Source organism: Nyctereutes procyonoides, unplaced genomic scaffold (genome assembly GCF_905146905.1).
Source record: "Nyctereutes procyonoides isolate TBG_1078 unplaced genomic scaffold, NYPRO_anot_genome, whole genome shotgun sequence".
Lineage (NCBI taxonomy): Eukaryota > Metazoa > Chordata > Mammalia > Carnivora > Canidae > Nyctereutes > Nyctereutes procyonoides.
In genome coordinates this window covers 383,216-404,241 of record NW_026575131.1, presented here as the reverse complement: position 1 = coordinate 404,241, position 21,026 = coordinate 383,216, and the positions used below count along the sequence as shown (strand labels likewise).

Here is a 21,026-nt window from a genome sequence, read left to right as displayed (position 1 = left end):
GAAGAGGACTTGTCTGGAGGGAAGCCTGCGGCTGTGCAAGGTGGGAAGGGCACTGGGCAGGCGGAAACCCCGATATTCACGCGTACACCCAGGTACTGTCTCTGCCAGGTGACTGCAAGTTTACAGGGGGCAGGTCTCGTTTGGCTGTGCCCGGTCCACGGCATAGGGTAGGAACTTGGCACATTTTTCTTGAATGAGTGAGGGAGGGAGGGAGGGAATGGGTGAAGTTACCAGGGATGAGTCTCCTCCCACCAGCAGCCTTGCAGGCACCCCAATCACCCAACACTCGGGCCTCTGCAAAGCCCTGTGAATTACCAAGGGTCCTTGGCAGTCTTCCGGCGTCAGTTGCAGGCCAGCCCTGACAGGGTGAGTGGCGCGCCGGGCCTGCCCGCACAGCCGCAGGGCGCCCCCCCCCGCCCCCCCCCGGCACTCCCCGCCCCCCCGCACCCCGACACTCCCCGCCCCCCCCCCCCCGCCCCCCGCGCCTCGGCTGGCGCCCCTCCCCTCCGCGGCTCCGGCCGCAAACAGGCTGCCCCGCCCCAGGCTCCCGCGGCCTCGCCTGGCCCGCGACTCCTCGCCTCCTCCCGCGCGTGGTGAGTGCCCCGGGCCGCGACCCTCGACGGAGGGAGGCTGTCCCAGCTCTCGCCTCCAGGGTCCAGGGGTTCTGGGCTCGGGTCCCCGACGCGGGCTCCTGGTGGACGCGCGAGTCTCCCCGCGGGGACGCCGGGCCTCGGGTCCGGGGCGGGGATCCTCCGGGGCGGGGGGTCCTCCGTGGGGCGGCCGGCCCTCCAGCCTAGCGGGGGGTCCTCAGGCTCCGCGGGGATCCAGCCGGACCGGCAGGGCGCCTTGCGGAGCCTTGGCAGCCCGTCAGCCGGGCGTTATCGGCCCGGCTTGCAGAAGAGAAAAGCGAGGCGCGGAGACACTGGGACAAAGCGAAGGTGACACCGCGGTCCTCCGCGGCGCCCCCCGCGCCCCCGGCGCCCCCCGCACTAAGCCCCTCACCCCATTTCAGGGAGTGGACGAGGTTCCCCGGGATTGGCCACCTTGGGGCCAGGGCGCGGGCGCCTCTCGTGGTTGGACAGCTGTTCAGGGGCGCGCGCACCCCGGGGCCCCGTGGACCCCAACACGTGGTTCTTGGGGTCGCGCGACCTAGAACCCAGTGTCCCCTCCCCTCCCTGCACCTGCTGTCCCTCCTACGACTGTTAACCTTCAGGACAAAGTTGGGAACAAACCCTGCGACGTGTCTCTTGGAGACCAGCGAACTGAGCCTTAGAAATGAGAGCGATTTACCCAGGTTGAAGACGGGTCTACAGGGCCAGGTGGTCTAGGGGGCCTGCCCCATGTCCTGCGCCCGCGCAGCACAGTGGGACAGACAGCGGGTGACACATGACCCCCCAGGGACCCGGGCGGTGGGAGGGACGCGGTATCCTCCCTGCCAGGTGCCAGACGGAGCAGACCGCTTGCAGGAGACGAGTCTGCTCGGCTTCCCGCCCCCTCGGGCCGGGCCGGGCAGCAGGCGGAACGGGAAGCCTCGTGGCTGTGCCCCCCCCCCCCACAGCTGCATCCTTCCGGGGGTCCCAAGACCTCAGCTTGAGAACGGACGGTCCAGAGCTGCTGCTCCTGCACATTGCAGCCCCCAGCGTGGGCGGGGTCGGAAAACTGAGTCCGGGTGACGCGGGAGTGTGAGGTTCTTGTCTCAGAGCCGACGAAGGAGTCTGGCAGACAAAGGAGAGTGAGTAAAGCAAGAGAGTTTTATTAAGCAGGATACATAAAAAGCTCTCGGAGTTAGAGTGGCTCCCACAGGGTTGCCACTGAAGGCTTTTAGGGTTGGGTTTTTTATTGAAGGCTAACCAGGGAACTTGAATCCTTTTAACATCCCTACTGATAGCACTATTGAGTAAGGACTAGTACCTTTAGTGATAGCACCTTTAGTGGCTTACTGCCTTCTTAGAGACTGGTAATTCTTCTTAGAGACTGGTAATTCTCCTCATTTTGGGGATTTCTGTGAGCTAATGCTGCAGCCCGCTACCTATCTCTCCCTACCTAGCCCCGCCTGGCCCCTATTCAATGAGATCCTTCAGATGTATATTGCTGGGTATACTTGGGGGATGATTGTCAACATGTATCTTGGTGGGGGGTGGTAGAGATAAAGGAAGTTTCCAAAGGAATTTTTATACGTTAAAGTAGACTTTACAGCATCCTGGGGGCCAGGCTAAGATTGCCTTTTGCCCTCAGCAAAGTGTCAGCATCCAGGCAGTTAAGTCCCTAGGGGAAGGTCACTCTGCCTGTCTCAAGGACCTGTCAATGGGCTACAAGTAGTAAGGAGATTTTATCATTTTTCTTTTGCCTTCGTTTCACGTCACTAGGGAGCCAGGTCTGAGCTGGGTGCTTGGGGTAGGAGGCCTGGGAAGCCCTGACAGTCCTGCTGCTGCCAGGGCAGCCCTAGAGTGGACTTATGCACTGCTGGGGGCAAGGACACTGAGCCGATTCAGAAAGGAGGTAGAGGCTTGCCGGCTGCCCAGGCAGCCCGCCCAGCTGCACACACTCTGGCTCTCCTCCCTTCCCTGGCTCCGCCCCCTTGCAGCTCCTGATCTTTTCTTAAGCCAAAGGTCAAGATTGGCTGAGGCCCCTCCCAGTGCACCTGTCCCTGCCACACTCAGTTTCTCTGAACTGTGACCACAGACCTACAGGTGGTTATGCTGACTCTGCTTCCCTGCTTCCAGAAGGATCTTGTTTTGTGCTGCTTTACTTTTCCACAAGTAATATATGCTTAGTATAGAAAAAGCCAGAACATTCTGGTAAAGAAAAGATAATTACTGTCATCAAAAATCCCTCACACCCAAAACACTCTACCCAGTGACTTAATGTCTCTGAATCCTCCCAAGTTTTTATGCTGCAAGTACACAAACATCCACACACATAGCAGCTTTAAAAATAGAGTGATTTATTGTATGTTGGGGGGTTCTGGCCTACATATTCCAGGTGGTGAGACCAACTCTGTAGCCATTTCTGACTGGCTGCATGGTTTACACAGTGGGAATAATAATTTTACAGTACTCATGCTTTTATTTGCTCACCCAAACATAATTTAGAAGAGAAAATGCTGAGTCAGAAGAAAAGAAGCATTTCTAGGATTTTGATCTTCATTGCCAAATTTTCCTCCAGAGAATTTGCACCAGCATTATCCTTTAGTGCCACAGGAGAGTGTCCATTTTTCCATGACCTAGACAGCATCAGATATTTATATCATCTTAAGTGCCTTCCAATTTTATAGGAGAAAAACAGTCTCTTGTTTTAGCAGGCATTTATTCAATTAATTGTAATATGAACATGTTTTTATTCCTCTATTGGCAATAAGCTTTTATTCTTCTGGCAAATTGCTTCAGATACCTTATAAAATCTTCCTGCATGAAAATTTATCATATGCTTTCTTTTACATATCTCCTTTAGTGTTAAATTTCTAAAGCCCAATACTGTTTTTTTTCTCATATTTTGATGTTTTCTTCCTATATTTGATTTTTAAGTATTTATTTTAATCCAATTGAACTGCATTTTGAAGTAAGATGTGAATAGACGTGGATTTATTTGTTGTTTGTTTAACTTAGTTTTTAGAACTTGAGTTTACAGAACAATTGAGCAGAATACCAAGAGTTCCCATTTACTCCCTCAGCCTCCATTCCCCTCTACTGTCCTGAATGTATTAGTAACTCCTTGCATTAGCACCAGTGTGGCACATTTGTTACTCCTGATGAGTGGATATTGATACAATATTCTTAATTAAAGTCCATACTTTAGGTTACTGTTTGTGTTACATATTCAGTGGGTTTTGACAAGTGACCGGCATCTGCCATTACAGTGGATAACTGAAAACAAATCTGTTACACCTATTCGTCCCTCTTTCCTTCTCCAAGCCCCTCTCAAATACTGATTTTGTTCTCTGTCTTTCTAGTTTTGAGATTGTCATTATAGTTAGAATAAAATACTATAGCTTAGCAATATGCATTAAAATTCCTCTGTATCTTTTCATGGCTCGATAGCTCATTTCTTCTTAGCATGGAATAAAATCCTGTTGTCCAGATTGACCGTTTATTTACCTAGTCACCTACTGAAAGATATCTTAGTGACTTCCAAGTTTAGGTAATTATGAATAAAGCTGCTATAAACTTCTGTGTGCAGGTTTTTGCGTGGACCCAAACTGTCAGCTCACTTAGGTAAATACCATGGAGGTGATTACTGAATCGTATGGTAAGAGTGTGGTTAGTTTTATAAGAAACTACTAACCTATTTTCCAAAGTGACTGTACCATTTTGCATTCCCACCAGCAATGAATGAGAGTCCTGATTGCTTCACCTCTTCACCAGCGTTTTGTGTTGTTAGTGTTTTGGACTTTAGTCATTCTAATAGATTTGCAGTGGTATCTCACTGTTGTTTTAATCTGCAATCCCTAGTGACTTGAGATGTTGAGCATCTTTTCATATATTCATTTCCCATTGGTATATCTTCTTTGCTAAGGTGTCTGTTCAGGTCTTTTCCCCCATTTTTAAGTTGAGTTGTTTTCTTACTGTTGAGTTGTAAGAATCCTTTGTATGTTTGGATATTGGTCCTTTATCAGATGTGTGTTTTGCAGATTTCCCCCCTGTTTGTGACTTGTCTTTTGCAGAGCAGAAGTTTTTAATTCTAATAAAATTAAGTTTATCACTTTTTTTTCTTCCATGGTTTTGTTGTTGTATATAGAATGTCAGACCCAAGGTTATCTGGATTTTCTCCTGTGTTCTAGGAGTTTTATAGTTTTATCTAAATGTAGATTATACATAGGTCTGTGATTGATTTTTTGAAGTTTTTTGTTTTGTTTTGTTTTGTTTCAATGTGGATATCCAATTATTCAAGAATCATTTGTTGAAAAGTCTGTCTTTATTGCGTTGCCTTTACTACTTTGTCAAAGATCAGGTCACTGTTCTATGGTGGTCTGAGAGCATATTGTGTATGATATGTATTCTTTCAAGTTTATTATGGTCTATCTTGGTGAATATTCCATGTGAGCTTGAGGTGAATGTATATTTTGTTGCTGTTAGATGAAGTAATTTATGACTGCCAATTAGTTCCAGCTAATTGATGGTGCTATTCAGTTAACTCATGACCTTAGTGATTCCTTGCCTGTTGGATCTCTTGGTCATTAGGAATTGATAAAGGAGTGTCAAAGTTTCCAAGTAAACTAGTAGATTTATCTATTTCTACTTGCAATTCTATCAGTTTTTACTTTGCATGTTTTGATGCTCTGTTATTAGGTAAATACATGTTGAGAATTGTTATATATTCTTGGGGAATTGAGCCCTTTGTCATTATGTTGTGCCCCCCTTTTTTAAATAAATTTATTTCCCCCCTTTTTATTCCTAATAATTTTCCTTTCTCTGAAGTCCGCTTTGTCCCAAGTTAACAGAACTACTTCATATTTATTTTGATTAGTGTTAGGAGGTTATATCTTTCTCTATCCCTTTACTTTTGATCTCCTTGTGTTTTTATATTTAAAGTGGGTGTGTTATAGACATTGTAATTGGGTCATGACTTTTTATCCACTCTGAGAGTCTCTGTGTCTTAATTGGTGTATTTAGAACATGGATGTTTAAAGTGATTATTAATATGTTTTCCTTTGTTTCTTTACTTTTGCTTTATAGTCTTCCACTATTCTGACTTGTTTGAGCTTTTTATATGACTCCATTTCTCTTCTCTCTTAGCATATTAACTGTAGCTTTTTGGGGGGCTTGTTTTTAGTGGTTGCTCTGGAGTTTGCAGTATATGTTTACAACTATAAATATACTGTTTTATGGGTGGTGCAAGTACCTTATAACAAAGTATTCTTGATTCCTCTCTCCCATACCTTATTATTATCACTGCTGTCATTCATTTCACTTATCCACAGGTTATAATCACTGAATACATTGCATATATATATAATATATATATATAGCAATAAACATGGGGGTGCATATATCTTTTTGAGTTGGTGTTTTTGTTTTCTTCAGATAAATACCCCAAAGTGGAATTGTTGGATGATATGCTTATTCTATTTTTAATTTTTTGAGGCACCACTGTTTTCTATAGTGGCTGCACCAATTTTCATTCCTACCAACAGCACAAAATAATTCTCTTTATTTCTACATCCTTGCCAACACTTACTATTTCTTGTTTTTTTTTTTTTTTTTTGATAATAGATGTGAGGTGATATCTCATTGTGGTTTTGATTTATATTTTCTGGATGATTAGTGATGTTGAGCATTTTTTCGTACACCTGTTGACCATCAGTACACCTTCTCTGGAAAGATGTCTATTGAGATCTGCCCATTTTTAAATCAGGTTGTTTGTGACTGAGTTATATAGATTCTTTATATATATTTGATATTAACTTTTTAATAGGTATATGATTTGCAAATATTTTCTCCCATTGAGTAGGTTTCCTTTTCATTTTGTTGATGTTTTCCTTTGCTTGGAGAAGCTTTTTAGTTTAATGTAGTTCCATTTGTTTATTTTTGCCTTTGTTGCCTTTTCTTTTGGTGTCAGATCTGAAATATCATCACCAAGGCCTATGTCAAGGAACTTACGACCTATATGTTCTTCTGGAAGTCTTATGGCTTCAGGTTTTACATTCAAATCTTTAATCCATTTTTAGTTTATTTTTGAGTATGGTGTCAGACAATGGTCTAGCTTCATTCTTTTGCCTGTGGCTGTCCAGTTTTACTGACATTGTTTATTGAAGAAACTGTCCTTTTCCCACTGTATGTTCTTGGCTCTTTTGTTGTAAATTAATTGATCTTATATATGTGGGTTTACTTCTGAGCTGTCCTGTTCTTTTGAACTGTCTACTTTGTGCCAATACCAAACTGCTTTGACTATGATAGCCGTGTAATATAGTTTCATATCAGGGAATGTGATGCCTCTAGTTTTATTCTTCTTTTTCAAGATTGTTTTAACTCTTTATGGTTTCTTATGGTTCCATATAAATTATAAGATTGTTTTATTTCTGTGAAAAAGTGCCGTTGGAATTTTGCTAGGGATTTCATTGAATCTGATAAATTTTGGGGATAGTACGAACATTTTAACAATATTAATTCTTCCAATTCATGAGCATGGAATAGTTCCATTTATTTGTGTCTTCATCAATTTCTTTTATTAATGTCTTATAGTTTTTAGTATACAAGTCTTTCACCTCTGTGGTTAAATTTGTTCCTATTACTTTATTCTTTTTGACATAATCATAAATAGGATTATTTTCTTAGCTTCTCGTTCTGGAAGGTTATTATTAGAAACACAACAGATTTTTAAATTAATTTTGTACCCCGGAGCTTTACTGAATTTATTAGTTCTAATTTTTGCTTTTGGTGAAGTCTTTATATTATATATATATATATATATATATAATACATATCCATACATATATTATACATATACATATATATATAATATGTCATCTGCAAATAGTGACAGTTTTACTCCTTTCTTTTCAATCTGGATGGCCTTTATTTCTTTTTCTTGCCTAACTGCTATGGCTAGGAATTCCAATACTATGTTGAATAAAAGTCACAAAAGTGGACATCCTGTCTTGCTCCTGATTTTAGAGGAAAATCTTTTCAGTTTTTCATTATTGAGTATGGTGTTAGCTTGGGCTTGTCATATATGACCTTCATTATGTTGAAGTATGCTCCCTTTACCCATTTTATTGAGGGTTTTTTATCATAAATGGATGTTGATTTTTTCAAATTATTTTTCTGTATCTGTTGAGATGATCGTATACTTATCCTTCATTTTGTTAACATAGTGTATCATGTTGATTGACTTGAAGATTTTGAACCATTTTTATATCCCTGGAATAAATCCCACTTGATCATGGTATATGACCCTTTTAATATATTGTAGAATTCAGTTTGCTAATATTTTGTTGAGGATTTCTGCATCTATGTTCATCCAGGTTATTTGCTTATTGTTTTATTTTCTTGTATTGTTCTTGTCTGATTTGGTACCAGGGTAATGCTAGCTTGCAAAATGCATTTGGGACTATTCTCACCTCTTCTATTTTTGGAAGATTTTGAGACAGATTGTTCTTAATTTTTCTTTGAATGTTGGGTAGAACTCACCAGTGAAGTCATCTGTTTCTGGACTTTAGCTGTTGGGAGGCTTTTATTACTGATTTAGTCTTCTTACTAGTAATTGGTGTGTTCAGATATTCTATTTCTTCATGATCCAGTATTAGTAGGTTGTATGCTCCTAGGAATTTACCATTTCTTCTAGGTTGTCAAATTCATTGGTGTATAATTGTTCATAGTAGTCTTTTATAATATTTTGTAATTTTGTAGTATCAGTTGTAATGTCTCCTTTCATTTCTGATTTTGTCTACTTGAGCCTTCTTTCCTGTTTTCTTGGTGAGCCTAGCTAAAGGTTTGTCAATTTTTATTTATCTTTTCAAAGAACCAATTCTTAGGTTCATTGATCTTTTCTATTGTCTTTTAAATTTCTATTTAATTTATTTCTGCTCTGATTTGTTATTTCCTTTCCTTCTTTCTACTAATTTTGGTTTGCTCTTTTTCTAGTTGTTTGCTCTTTTTTCTAGTTCCTTGAGGTGTAATGTTACAATGTTTATTTATTTATTTTTAATAATAAATTTATTTTTTATTGGTGTTCAATTTGCCAACATACAGAATAACACCCAGTGCTCATCCCGTCAAGTGCCCCCCTCAGTACCCGTCACCCATTCACCCCCACACCCGGCCCTCCTCCCCTTCCACCACCCCTAGTTCATTTCCCAGAGTTAGGAGTCTTCATGTTCTGTCTCCCTTTCTGATATTTCCTACCCATTTCTTCTCCCTCCCCTTCTATTCCCTTTCACTATTATTTATATTCCCCAAATGAATGAGACCATATAATGTTTGTCCTTCTCCGATTGACTTATTTCACTCAGCATAATACCCTCCAGTTCCATCCACGTTGAAGCAAATGGTGGGTATTTGTCATTTCTAATGGCTGAGTGTTACAATGTTTATTTCAGATTTCTTCTTCTTTTTTTTCCATGTAGGTCTTTATCACCGAATTTCCTTTTTAGAATTGCTTTTGCTGTATCCCATACATTTGTTGTATGTTTTGTTTCCATTTTAATTTATCTCAAGGGTTTTTAACATTTCTGTTTTGATTTCTTCTTTGAGTCATTGGTTATTCAGTAGTATGTGGTTCAATTTCCACATATTTGTGAATTTTCCAGTTTTCTTTTTGCAATTGACTTCTGGTTTTGTACCATTGTGGCCAGAAATAATGAATATGATTTCAGCCTTACCATTATTAAGACTTGTTTTGTGGCCTAACATGTGACCTATCCTGGAGAATGTTCTATGTGCATTCTTCTTCTATGAGAAGAATCTGTATGCTGTTCCTTGGATGGAATGTTCTGTATACGTCTGTTAAGTCTACCTGGTCTAGTGCATTGTTTAATACTAATGTTTCCTTATTGATTTTCTGTCTGGATGATCTGTCCATTGATGAAAATGGGGTATTAAAGTCCTCTACTATTATCTTTTTACTCTCTATTTCTCCCTTTTAGTATGTTAATATTTGCTCTATATATTTTAGGTACTCCTATGTTGAGGGCATAAATATTTCCAAATATTATATCTTCTTGTTGGATTGACCCCTTTATCGTTATGTAATGCTCTTCTTTGTCTCTTGCTACAGTCTTTGTTTTAAAATCTATTTGGTCTGATATAAGTATAGCTCCTCAGTTTTATTTTGGTTTCCATTTGCATTAAATATATTTTCTATCCCTTTACTTATTGAATGTGTCCTTAGACCTGAAGTGACCAAGCTCTATCTTATAACCCTGAGATCATGGCCTGAGCTGAAATCAAGATTCAGATGCTCAACCAACTGAGCCATCAAGGCACTCTTCACATTTTACATTTTTTGTCATGTATCCTTTAACTATGTAGTTATAGTTATTTTTACTGATTTTGTCTTTTAACCTTTATGCTGTCTTTAGAAGTGATTAATCCACTACCTTTACTGTATATTCACCTGTACAAGATTTATACTTTTATATATTTGTTCTTACTTTAGTTTTAGGTTGATGGGATTTTTCTTTTAATAAATATTTCATTTCACTCATTTTGCTTGCATGGTTTCTAAGCAGAAGTTTGTTGTAATTCTTATCCTTGTCTTTCTATAGGTAAGGTTTTTATTCCCTCTGACTTCTTTCAAGATTTTTCTCTTTTATTTTCTGCAGCTTGAAATTGATATGCTAAGTGTAGACTTTTTGCAGGTTTATTATTTATCCTGCTTGGTTTTCTCTTTGTTTCCCAGATGTGTGTTTTGATATTTGTCTTTAATTTTAAGGAATTTTCAGTTATCATTACTTAATATATTTGTTCTATTCATTTCTCTCTTTCTTCTCCTTCTAGTATTTCCAATACAAGTTTGTTAAGTTGTTGTAAAAGTCCTACAGTTCTTTCATATTCTGTTCTTTTTCATTTTTTTTCTCTTTGGATTTTTGTTTGGAAAATTTCTGTTGACCTATCTTCCAGCTCATTGATTGATCAGCCATGTCTAGTCTATTGAACATATTGAAGGTATTGTTCATATTTGTTACAGAGTTTTTTGTTTCTAGAATTTGCTTTTGATTTTTTTCTTAGCGTTTCCATCTCTCTGTTTACATAATCCATTTGTTTTTGTATGTTGTCCACTGTTTTCATTAGCCCTTAGCAATTTGATCACAACTGTTTTAAATTCCTTGTCTGATAGTTCCAATGTTTTTGCCATATCTGGGTCTGGTTGGGATACTTAATTTGTCTCTTCAAACTGTGTTTTTTGCCTTTGAGTATGGCTTGTATTATTTTTGTTGAAAGTTAGACATGATGTGCTGGGTAAAAGAAACTGAAGTAGGTATGTTTTTAGTGTGTAGTTTTATATTTATATGACTAGGGGTTAGGATAAAGGAGTCAGAGTTCACTTGGATTCCCAGTTTTCATTCTTCTGTTGTCTTAGGGTTTTCCCAGAGACTACATAAGTAGTCATAAATAGACTACATAATAGACTACGTAAATAATCTAACTCCTTGTAGTTCTTTTATGTAATCCTCTATTGTTATAAAGGAGTCCCATTGATGTGGTGCTAAGGTATATGGGGAAAGAAAGTCTACTAAAGTACTATGGTTAGGTCTCAGTCTTTTAATAATCTTATATCCCCCAGACTGTGAGCTTTGCATGTGCTCCTCAATTCCTCACTCTCCGCTAGGCATAACAAACATTGACCATTCTATCAAACGATAGCAGAATATACCTTCTCAAGTGCTCATGGGACATTCTCCAGGACATACCAATGGTAAGTAGGCTTCAGGACCTAGTTTTAATAGATCTTTAAAAACTGAAATCATACCGCATAATTTTTCTGACTACAGTGGAATCTAACTAGAAATCAATAATAGAGGAAAACTGGAAAATTCACAAATATGTGGAAATTAAACAACACATCTTAAACAATGACTCAAAGACGAAATTACAAGGGAAATTGGCAACTTAGAGATGAATGAAAATGAAAAGACAACATACCAAAATTCATGGGATGCAGCAAAGGTAGTGCTCAGAGGGAAATTTATAGCCATAACTACCTACGTTAAAAATAGAATTACCACAAATCAATAAACTAAATTTGCACCCTGAGGAACTAGACAAAAAAGAGCAAACTGAGCTAAAAACTATCAAAAGTAAGAAAATAATAAATATTGGAGTGGGTGTACATAAAATAAAGAATAGAAAAGCAGTAGAGAAAATGAAACAACACATTGGTTCTCTGAAAACATCAACGATATTGACAAACCTTTAGCTAGACTGGCAAAGAAAAATAGAAGATGCAAATCACTAAAATGAGAAATTAAAATGGGGATATTAGTACCAGTCTTATAGAAATAAGAATATAAGAGTATACTATAAAAAATTGTATCCGAGATTAAATGAACAGATTCCTACGAACATATAAATTATATAAACTGACTCAAGATGTAGAAAATCCAAACATAACTATAACAAGAAAAGAGATTGAATCAGTAATCAAAAATCTCCCAAGAGAGGTTCTGGACCAGATGGCTTCACTGTTGAATTCTACCAAATATTTAAAAAATTAACAATTATCTTCAAACTTCCAAAAAACAGAAATGGAGGGAAGTCATTCTATGATTCTGTCATTTATCTGATACCAAAGACAGATAAAGACATCATGAGAAAAAAGTTATAGACAAATATCCCCTATGAGTATAGTTGTAAAAGTTCTCAACAAACTCTAGCATACTGAATCTAATAACATAATATAACACTATAATTGAGTGAGATTTTTCTCAGAAATTCAAGAGTGGTTCAACATAAAAAAAATCAATCAGTGTAACATATTGCATTAATAGAATAAAGGAAAAAACCCACATGAATAACTCAATTGATGCAGAAAAGCATGTGACAAAATCCAATACCCATCCTTGATTTTTTAAAAAATGTGAAAACTATAAGAAAAAAACTAAGAAAAATGTAAGAACTTTTTCAATACAATAAAGAAAATTTATGAAATTTTATGAAAATTTATGAAGAACATAGCTAACCCCATACTCAATGTTGAGAGGCTGAACATTCCTTCTAAGATCAGGAATAAGACAATGATGTCCACTTTTATTAATGCTATTCAACATTGTACTGGAAGTCCTAGCCAGACCCAGGAAAAGAAATAAATGGCATCTAAATTGGAAAGGCCATGTAAAACTATTTCTATTCATAGATGACATGACCCTATATATAGATAATCCCAAATAATCCACTAAAAATTTTACTGGAGCTAATAAGTGAATCATCAAAGTTTCTGGGTATGAGATCAACATGAAAAAAAATCAGTTGTATTTCTATATATCAGCAATGAACACTCCAAAAGGGAAATTTAGAAAGCAGTTCTTTTTCCAGTAGTATCTAAAAGTAGAAATATCAATCTACTGAAAATGGCAGAGGAGTAGAAGGACCCTAGGCTTGTTTCATTCCACTAACACAACTAGGTAACTATCAAATCATCCTAAATGCCCCAGAAATTGATCTGAGAACAGATTTGGGGAAGTCAGTGACTCCATGAAATGTAATAACATTTGTACTATAGGAGCTCCAGAAGAAGATAGAGAAAAGGGAACAAATTTACTTGAGAAAATTATAGCTGAAAACTTCCCTAATCTGGGGAAGGAAAAAGACATCCAGATCCAGAAGGCACAGAGAACCCCCATCAAAATCAACAAAAGCAGACCAACACCAAAACATATTATAATTAAATTTGCAAAGTACAGTGATACAGAAAAAAATAACAGCAGTAAGACAAAAAGAAGTCCTTAACTTGTAAGGAAAGACCCATAGGCTAGCTGCAGATTTCTCAGCAGAAACTCAGAAGCCAAAAGAGAATAGTATGATATAGTCAATGTGCTGATTGGGAAAAATCTGCAGCCAAGGATACTCTAACCAGCAAGGCTATCATTCAGAAAGGACAAAGAGTTTCCTAGACAAATAAAAACTAAAGGAGTTCGTGACCACTAAACCAGCCCTACAAGGAATAACAAAGAGGACTTTTTGAGTGTTGAAGAGGCATTCTTTTCCCATTGGATATTCTCTCCTCCTTTGTTGAAGACTAATTGATCATATAGTTATGGGATCATTTCTGCATTTCCTAATCTGTTCCATGGATTTAGGTGTCTAGTTTTGTGTCTCTACCATACTGTCTTGATCAGTACAGCTTTGTAATATAAGTCAAAGCTCAGAAGTGTGATGCCTCCAGGTTTCCTCTCTTCTTCAAGGCTGCTTTGGCTATTCAGGGTCTTTTGTGGTCCATACAAAGTTTAAGATTGTTTGTTCCAGCCCTGTGAAAGATGGTGATATTTTGATAGGATAGATTGCTTTGGGTAGCATGGATATTTTAATAATACTTTTTCTTCCAATCCATGAGCATGGAATATTTTTCCATTTCTTTGTGTCATCTTCAAATTCTTTCATAAGTATTCTATAGTTTTTGGAGTACAAATATTTTACTCATTTGGTTAGAGTTATTCCTAAGTATCTTATTATTTTTGGTGCAATTGTCAATGGGATTCCTGAATTTCTCTTTTTGCTGCTTCATTATTGGTGTAAGAAATGCAATAGATTCCTGTACATTGGTTTTACATCCTGCGACTTTATTGAATTAGTGTATTAGTTCTAGCAATTTTTTGGTGGAATCTTTTGGGTTTTCTACATAGAATATCATGTTGTCTGTAAGTAGTGAAAGTTTGACTTCTTCCTTGCCAATTTGGAGCCTTTTGTCTCTTTTTATTGTTTGATTGCGGAGGCTAGAACTTCCAGTACAATGTTAAATGCCCACCCATGGGCATTAGTGATTAGAGTGGGTATCCTTGTCTTGTTCCTGACTATAGAGGAAAAGCTCTCAGTTATTCCCTGTTGGGGATGATACTAGCTATGGGCCTCTCCTATGTGGCCTTGATGATGTTGAGGTATATTCCCTCTATCCCTGATTGTTCAGAGTTTTTATCAAGAATGGATGTTGAACTTTGTCACATGCTTTTTCTGCCTTTATTGAAATGATTATATGGTTCTTTTTCTTTCTTTCATTAATTTAAAGGGATACATATATCCTGGTGTTTATAGTAGCATTTATCTACAATAGCCAAAATTATGGAAGCAGCCCAAGTATCCATTGATTGATGAATGGATAAAGAAGATGTGGCATATATATTCAATGGAATATTATTCAGCCATAAAAGAGAATGAAATCTTGCCATTTGCAATGGTGTGGATGGAGCTAGAGTGTTATCCTAAGCAAAATAAGTCATTCAGAGAAAGACACATACCATATAAGTTCACTCGTATGTGGAATTTAAGAAACAAAACAAATGACCATGGTAGAGGGAAGGAGAGGAAAACCATGAAACAGAGTCTTAACTATAGAGAACATAGTGAGGATTGCTGGAGAGGAGGTTGGTGGGGGGGATGGGTTAAAAAGGTGATGGGGATTAAGGAAAGCATTTGTTGTAATCAGTACTGGGTGTAGTATATATATAAGCAATGAATCACTAAATTCTACACCTGAAAGTATACACTGTAGGCTAACTAACTAGAATTTAAATAAAAACTTATAAAAATGTAGGAAATATCTAGGAATTAGAGAGACAAGACTTAAATGAATAAAGACATGCTCTGTTCATGGGTAGGAAGCTTTGATACATTGACAATACTACTCAAAGTGATCTACTGATACAACACAATCCTTATCAAAATTTCAAGAGCCTTTTATGCAGAAATAGGAAAGCCAATCCTAAAACTCCTATGTAATTGCAAGAGGCCCTAAGTAGTCAAAACAATCTTGAAAAAGAATACATTTGGAGAACTCTCTTTCTAATTTCAAAACTTATTACAAAGCTATGGTAATCAAAAGGACATGATCCTGATCAATGGGTAGAATTGGGAGTCCAGAAATAAATCTATACTTATCTGGCCAATTGATTCTTAACAAAGTCACTAAATGGGGAAAGATTAGTGTCTTCAATAAATGTTGCTAGGGTAATTGTATTTCCACATGTAAAAGAATGAAGTGGGACCCCTAGAACACAGCATGTAGAAAAAGTAACTTAAAATTGGTCAGTCACTTAAATGTAAGAGCTAAAATCACAAAACCCCTAGAAGAAAGGATAGGGGTAAATTTTCATGATGTTGTATTTGACATTGGAATTCTAGATATATACAAAAAGTGACAAAAGAGAAATAGGTAAATTTGACTTCACCAAAATTAAAAACTTTTGTGCAGCAAAGGACATTATCCAGAAAATGAAAAGACCACTTTCAGAATGGGAGAAAATATTTGCAAATTATATATGTGATAAGGTATTAATATTCAAAATTTATAAAGGGATATAATTCCTACAACTCAAAAGACCATCCAATTATATCATGTACCTAGGAGTGGAATTGCTGAGGATTATGGTAATTTTATGTTTAGATTTTTGAAGATCTCCAAACTGTTTTCCACAATGACCGCACCATTTTACATTCTTACCAGTAATATAATAGTTCTATATTTCATATCTTTGCCATCACTTATTTTCCTTTATTAAAACATTGTAGATGATATTATTCACACCAATAGTAGGTGTGAAGTGTTATTTTTTTTTTCTTTTTTAAAGATTTTTAATTTATTCATTCATGAGAGACACACAGAGAGAGGCAGAGACACAGGCAGAGGGAGAAGCAGGCTCCCTGTGGGAGCCTGATGTGGGACTCAATCCCAGGACCCCAAGATCATGGCCTGAGCCAAAGGCAGGCACTCAACCACTGTGCCACCCAGGCATCCCTGAAGGGATATTTCATTATAGTTTTGGTTTTTGTTTTTTGTAAAGACTTTATTTATCTATTCATGAGAGTCACAGAGAGAGAGGCAGAGACACAGGCAGAGGGAGAAGCAGGCTACATGCAGGGAGCCCAATGTGGGACTCCAGGATCACACCCTGGGCTGAAGGCAGGTGCTAAACTGCTGAGCCACCCAGGGATCCCCTTTTAAAAATTTTTTTATTATTTTTAAATTTTTATTTAAATTCAATTTAATTAATATATACTGTAGTATTAGATTCAGAGGTAGGATTCATTGATTCATCAGTTGCTCACAACACCCAGTGCTCAGTACTTCAAGTGCCCTCCTTAATGCCCATCACCCATTTACCCTATCCCTTCACCCACTTCCCCTTCAGCAACCCTCAGTTTGTTCCCTATAGTTAAGAGTCTTATGGTTTGCCTCCTTCTGTTTTCATCTTATTTTTCCTTCATTTTCCCTATGTTCATCTGTTTTGTTTCTTAAATTCCACATATGAGTGAAATCAATGGTATTTGTCTTTCTTTGACTAACCTATTTCACTTAGCACAATACCCTCTAGTTCTGTCCGCATCCTTGCAGATGGCAAGATTTCATTGTTTTTGATGGCTATATATTCCACTATATATATCCCATGTCTTCTTTATCCATTCATCTGTTGATGGACATCCAGACTCTCCATATTTTGGCAATTGTGAACATTGCTGCTATAAACACTGGAGTGCATGTACCCTTTTGGATCACTATGTTTGCATCTTTCAGATAAATACCCAGAAGTGCAATTGCTGGGCTGTAGAGTAGTTCTATTTTTTTGAGGAACTTTTTGAGGAACATCTGTACTGTTTTCCAGAAAGGCTGCCCCAGTTTGCATTCCTACCAACAGTGTAAGTAAGAGGGTTCCCCTTTCTCCACATCCTTGCCAACATCTGTTGTTTCCTGAGTTCAAACAGAGATTTGTATACCCGTGTTCATTCCAGCATTATTCACAATAGCCAAAAGGTAGATACAGCTCAGTGTGCATCAACAGATGAATGGACACACACACACACACACACACACACACACACACAAAATTCCTTCATAAGAAGGAGTAAAGTTTGGATACATGCTACAACATGTTTAAACCTTGAGGACATTGCACTGAGTGGAATAAGCCAGATACAAAAAGACAAATATTTTTTATTTTTTATTGGTGTTCAATTTGCCAACATATAGAATAACACCCAGTGCTCATCCCATCAAGTGCCCCCCTCAGTGCCCGTCACCCAGTCACCCCCACCCCCTGCCCACCTGCCTTTCCACCACTCTTTCCACCACTCCTTGTTCATTTCCCAGAGTTAGGAGTCTCTCATGTTCTGTCTCCCTTTCTGATATTTCTCACTCATTTTTTCTCCTTTCCACTTTATTTCCTTTCACTATTTTTTACATTCCCCGAATGAATGAGACCATATAATGTTTGTCCTTCTCCGATTGACTTATTTCACTCAGCATAATACCCTCCAGTTCCACAAAAGGACAAATATTGTATGATTCCACTTATATGTGATACCAAGAATAGGCAAATTTATAGAGACAGAAGATAGATTAGAAGTTAACAGGGGCTACTTTGGCTACTTGTAGTGGTTGGGAATGGGAAGTTATTGCTTAATGAACATAGAGTTTGGGGTGATGAGATAGTTGAGATGCTTACACAATACTGTGAATGTAAAAAAATGTTTTTGAACTGCACACTTAGAAATGATTAAAATGGCAAGTTCTATATTACATATCTTTTACCATTATAACAATTTTTTAAAACTATAATAAACACAAAGACAAACTAACAATGAAACAGAACACAGGTCCAGAGACAGATTTACCCATATATGGTACTGGAAAAAATATTTCTGGACTTCTATGTCATAGACAAGTGTCAATTCCAGAAAGATTGCATGCAATGAAATATAAAAAGCAAAACAATAAAGTTTTTTCTAATATCTCTCTTTTTAAAATTAAGACTTTATTTTTTAGAGCAGTTTTAAGTGCATAGTAAAATTAAGGGGCAGGTACAGAGATTTCTTACATACCCAGTGCCTCCTGCCACACACAACATCCCTTTTACCAACTACTCCCACCACAGTGATATATTTGTTACGACTGATGAATGTGCGCCAATACTTTGGTGAATGTATCACTCAGAGTCTATAGTTTACATTAGGGTTTACTCTTGGTGTTGTACCTTATATGGGTTTGGACAAAGCATAATATGTATCCATCATTCTGGTATCACAGAGTGTTTTCATTGCCTAAAAATCCTGTGTTCCATTTATCTGTCTATTTCTCTTCTCCAACGCTTGAGGCCACTGATCTTTTTACTGTCTCCATAGTTTTGCCTTTTCCAGAACATCATATAGTTAGAATTATACATCATATAGCCTTTCAAGATTGGCTTCTTTCACTTAATATGCATTTAAGCATAAGCCATTTTAATGACTTGATAGCTCATTTCTTTTTAGGGCTAGTCTCTGAATGTACCACAGTTTAACAATCCATTCACCTACTGGAAGACGCCCTAGTTGCTTCCAAGTTTTGGTAATTATGAATAAAGGTGCTATAAACAGCCATGTGCAAATTTTTGTGTGCATGTAAGTTTTCAACCCCTTTGAGCAAATACCAAGGAGTATGATTGTTAGATCATATGGTAACCTTATGTTTAGTTTTGTAAGAAGCTGCCAAAATGTCTTCCAAAGTGACTGTCATTTTGCATTCCAATCAGCAATGTTTGAGAGTTCTCTCATTGCTCCACATTCTTAACAGCACTTGATATTGTCAGTGCTCTAGACTTTAGTCATTCTAATAGGTGTGTAGTAGTGATATTCCTCTGTTGTTTTAAGTAGAATTACTTAGTTACCATGATGTGGAGCATCTTTTCATATGCTTATTTGTCATCCGCATATCTTATTTGCTGAGTTGTCCATTCAGAAATTCAGCCTCCTTTTTATTCAGGTTCTTTGTTTTCTAATTGTTGAGTCTGCAGACTTCTTTGCGTGTTTTGGGTAATAGTCCTTTATCAGATGCAAATGTTTTCTCCCAATCTGCAGTTTGTCTCCTCATTCTCTTGACAGTGTCTTTTGCTGAATGGAAGTTTTAAATCTTAATGAAGTCCAGATTATCAATTTTCTTCTTTCATGAATTGTACTTTGATGTTGTATCAAAAGGTCACTGCATACCCACAGTCATTAAATTTTCTCCTGTGTTATCTTCTAGGAGTTATAATTTTGCATTTTACATTTAAATCTGTAAAGTATTCTGAGTAAACTTTTTGTAACGGGTATAAAGTCTGTGACTAGATTCACATTTTTGCATGTGGATGTTCAGTTGTCTCAGCACCATTTGTTGAAAACCTGTCTTTGCTCCATTGTACATTTTGTTCCTCTGTCAAACAATAAAGATTTTAGAAGACAAGGGCATCTTCATGAATTGGCATAGTTAACAATTTCTTAAATAGCTTATGAAAACCACTAACCATAAAGGCAAATTTTGATAAGTATACTATGTTAAGTTTAAGAACTTGCGTTTATTAAAAAAACACCATAAGATAGTGAAAAAGTCAAGCCATGGAGTTTCATAAGCATGTGTGACAAATGATTCATAGTCTAGATCATTAAAAAACAAAACAAAATAAACCAAAACAAACGAACTCCTGCAAATCAGTAAGGAAAAGACCGCCCAATGAAAAAAAATAGACAAAAGGCTTAAAGAGGCAGTTCCCACAAACAGATGGTCAAGTGGCCAAGAAACCTAGGAAAAGATTCTCAATTTCAATAGTCATCAAGGAATTGCAAATTAAACCCCAGTGACGTGGCTAACATTTCATGTTAGCAAAATAGCTGAAAGGAAAAAGTCACAAGGCCTCGTGCTGAATTCATGGGAGTGGAAATTGGTATACCCACGTTGGAAAACTGACAATCTGTTAAAGCTGAACGTTTTCATGCCTCTGACCCTAAAATTCCACTCCTAGATACATGCCCAACAAAAATGTGTACCCATATGCAGTAAGAACCGTGTGCTCAAATCTTGATAGCATCCCTATCACAAAACTGGAAACTACCCAAATGCCCATCGACAGAATGGATGAATAAACGTATTTATTTATATTCATGAAGTGTAATACCATGCAGCAATGAGAATGAGCATAGTACAACTACACGCGACAACGTGGATAATGTTGGTAGAAAAAGTCCACAGAACCTTATGCCATATGATTCTATTTGTATGAATACGAACATACATATACGGGGGCTGCTGGAATATTTCTTTCTCTGAGTCCTGATTACAGGGATGTGCTCAGTTTGTGGAATTCACAGAGCTACATACCTATAATTTTGCACTTATCCATAGGTATGAAGCATGTTAATACTTCAATAGTTTTCCAAAAGACATGTATATTTTTATAAATCGATAATTTAAAGAAATAAATCAAGTGAACAATATATGTTAGAGATGTAAGCATGGTGAATCAATAACCAAACTTTGTAGACATTTGCATGGTGTAACTACTCATTATTTCACATATCTTCCCTCTACTAAGTCAGCCCAATGGCACCATTTCATTCCGCCTGGGTCCCGCCTTCAGTCCTCAGGGCCTGTAT

General features: G+C 37.8%; 1 protein-coding gene across 4 annotated transcripts in view; it reads left to right on the top strand.

Moving 5' to 3' along the window:
• Positions 1-253: 253 nt before the first annotated feature.
• The window catches only part of ALDH1L1 (aldehyde dehydrogenase 1 family member L1), a 111,243-nt gene continuing 90,470 nt past the window's right edge, over positions 254-21,026 (top strand). The window contains exon 1 of one of the 4 annotated variants that reach the window (XM_055344166.1): positions 254-366. The gene's annotated coding sequence lies outside the window, so the exon portion shown is untranslated. Of the gene's footprint in view, positions 367-483; positions 594-646; positions 939-1,003; positions 1,733-21,026 lie in introns of those variants that run through there. The other 3 variants (XM_055344164.1, XM_055344165.1, XM_055344163.1) reach the window with 3 other exon arrangements.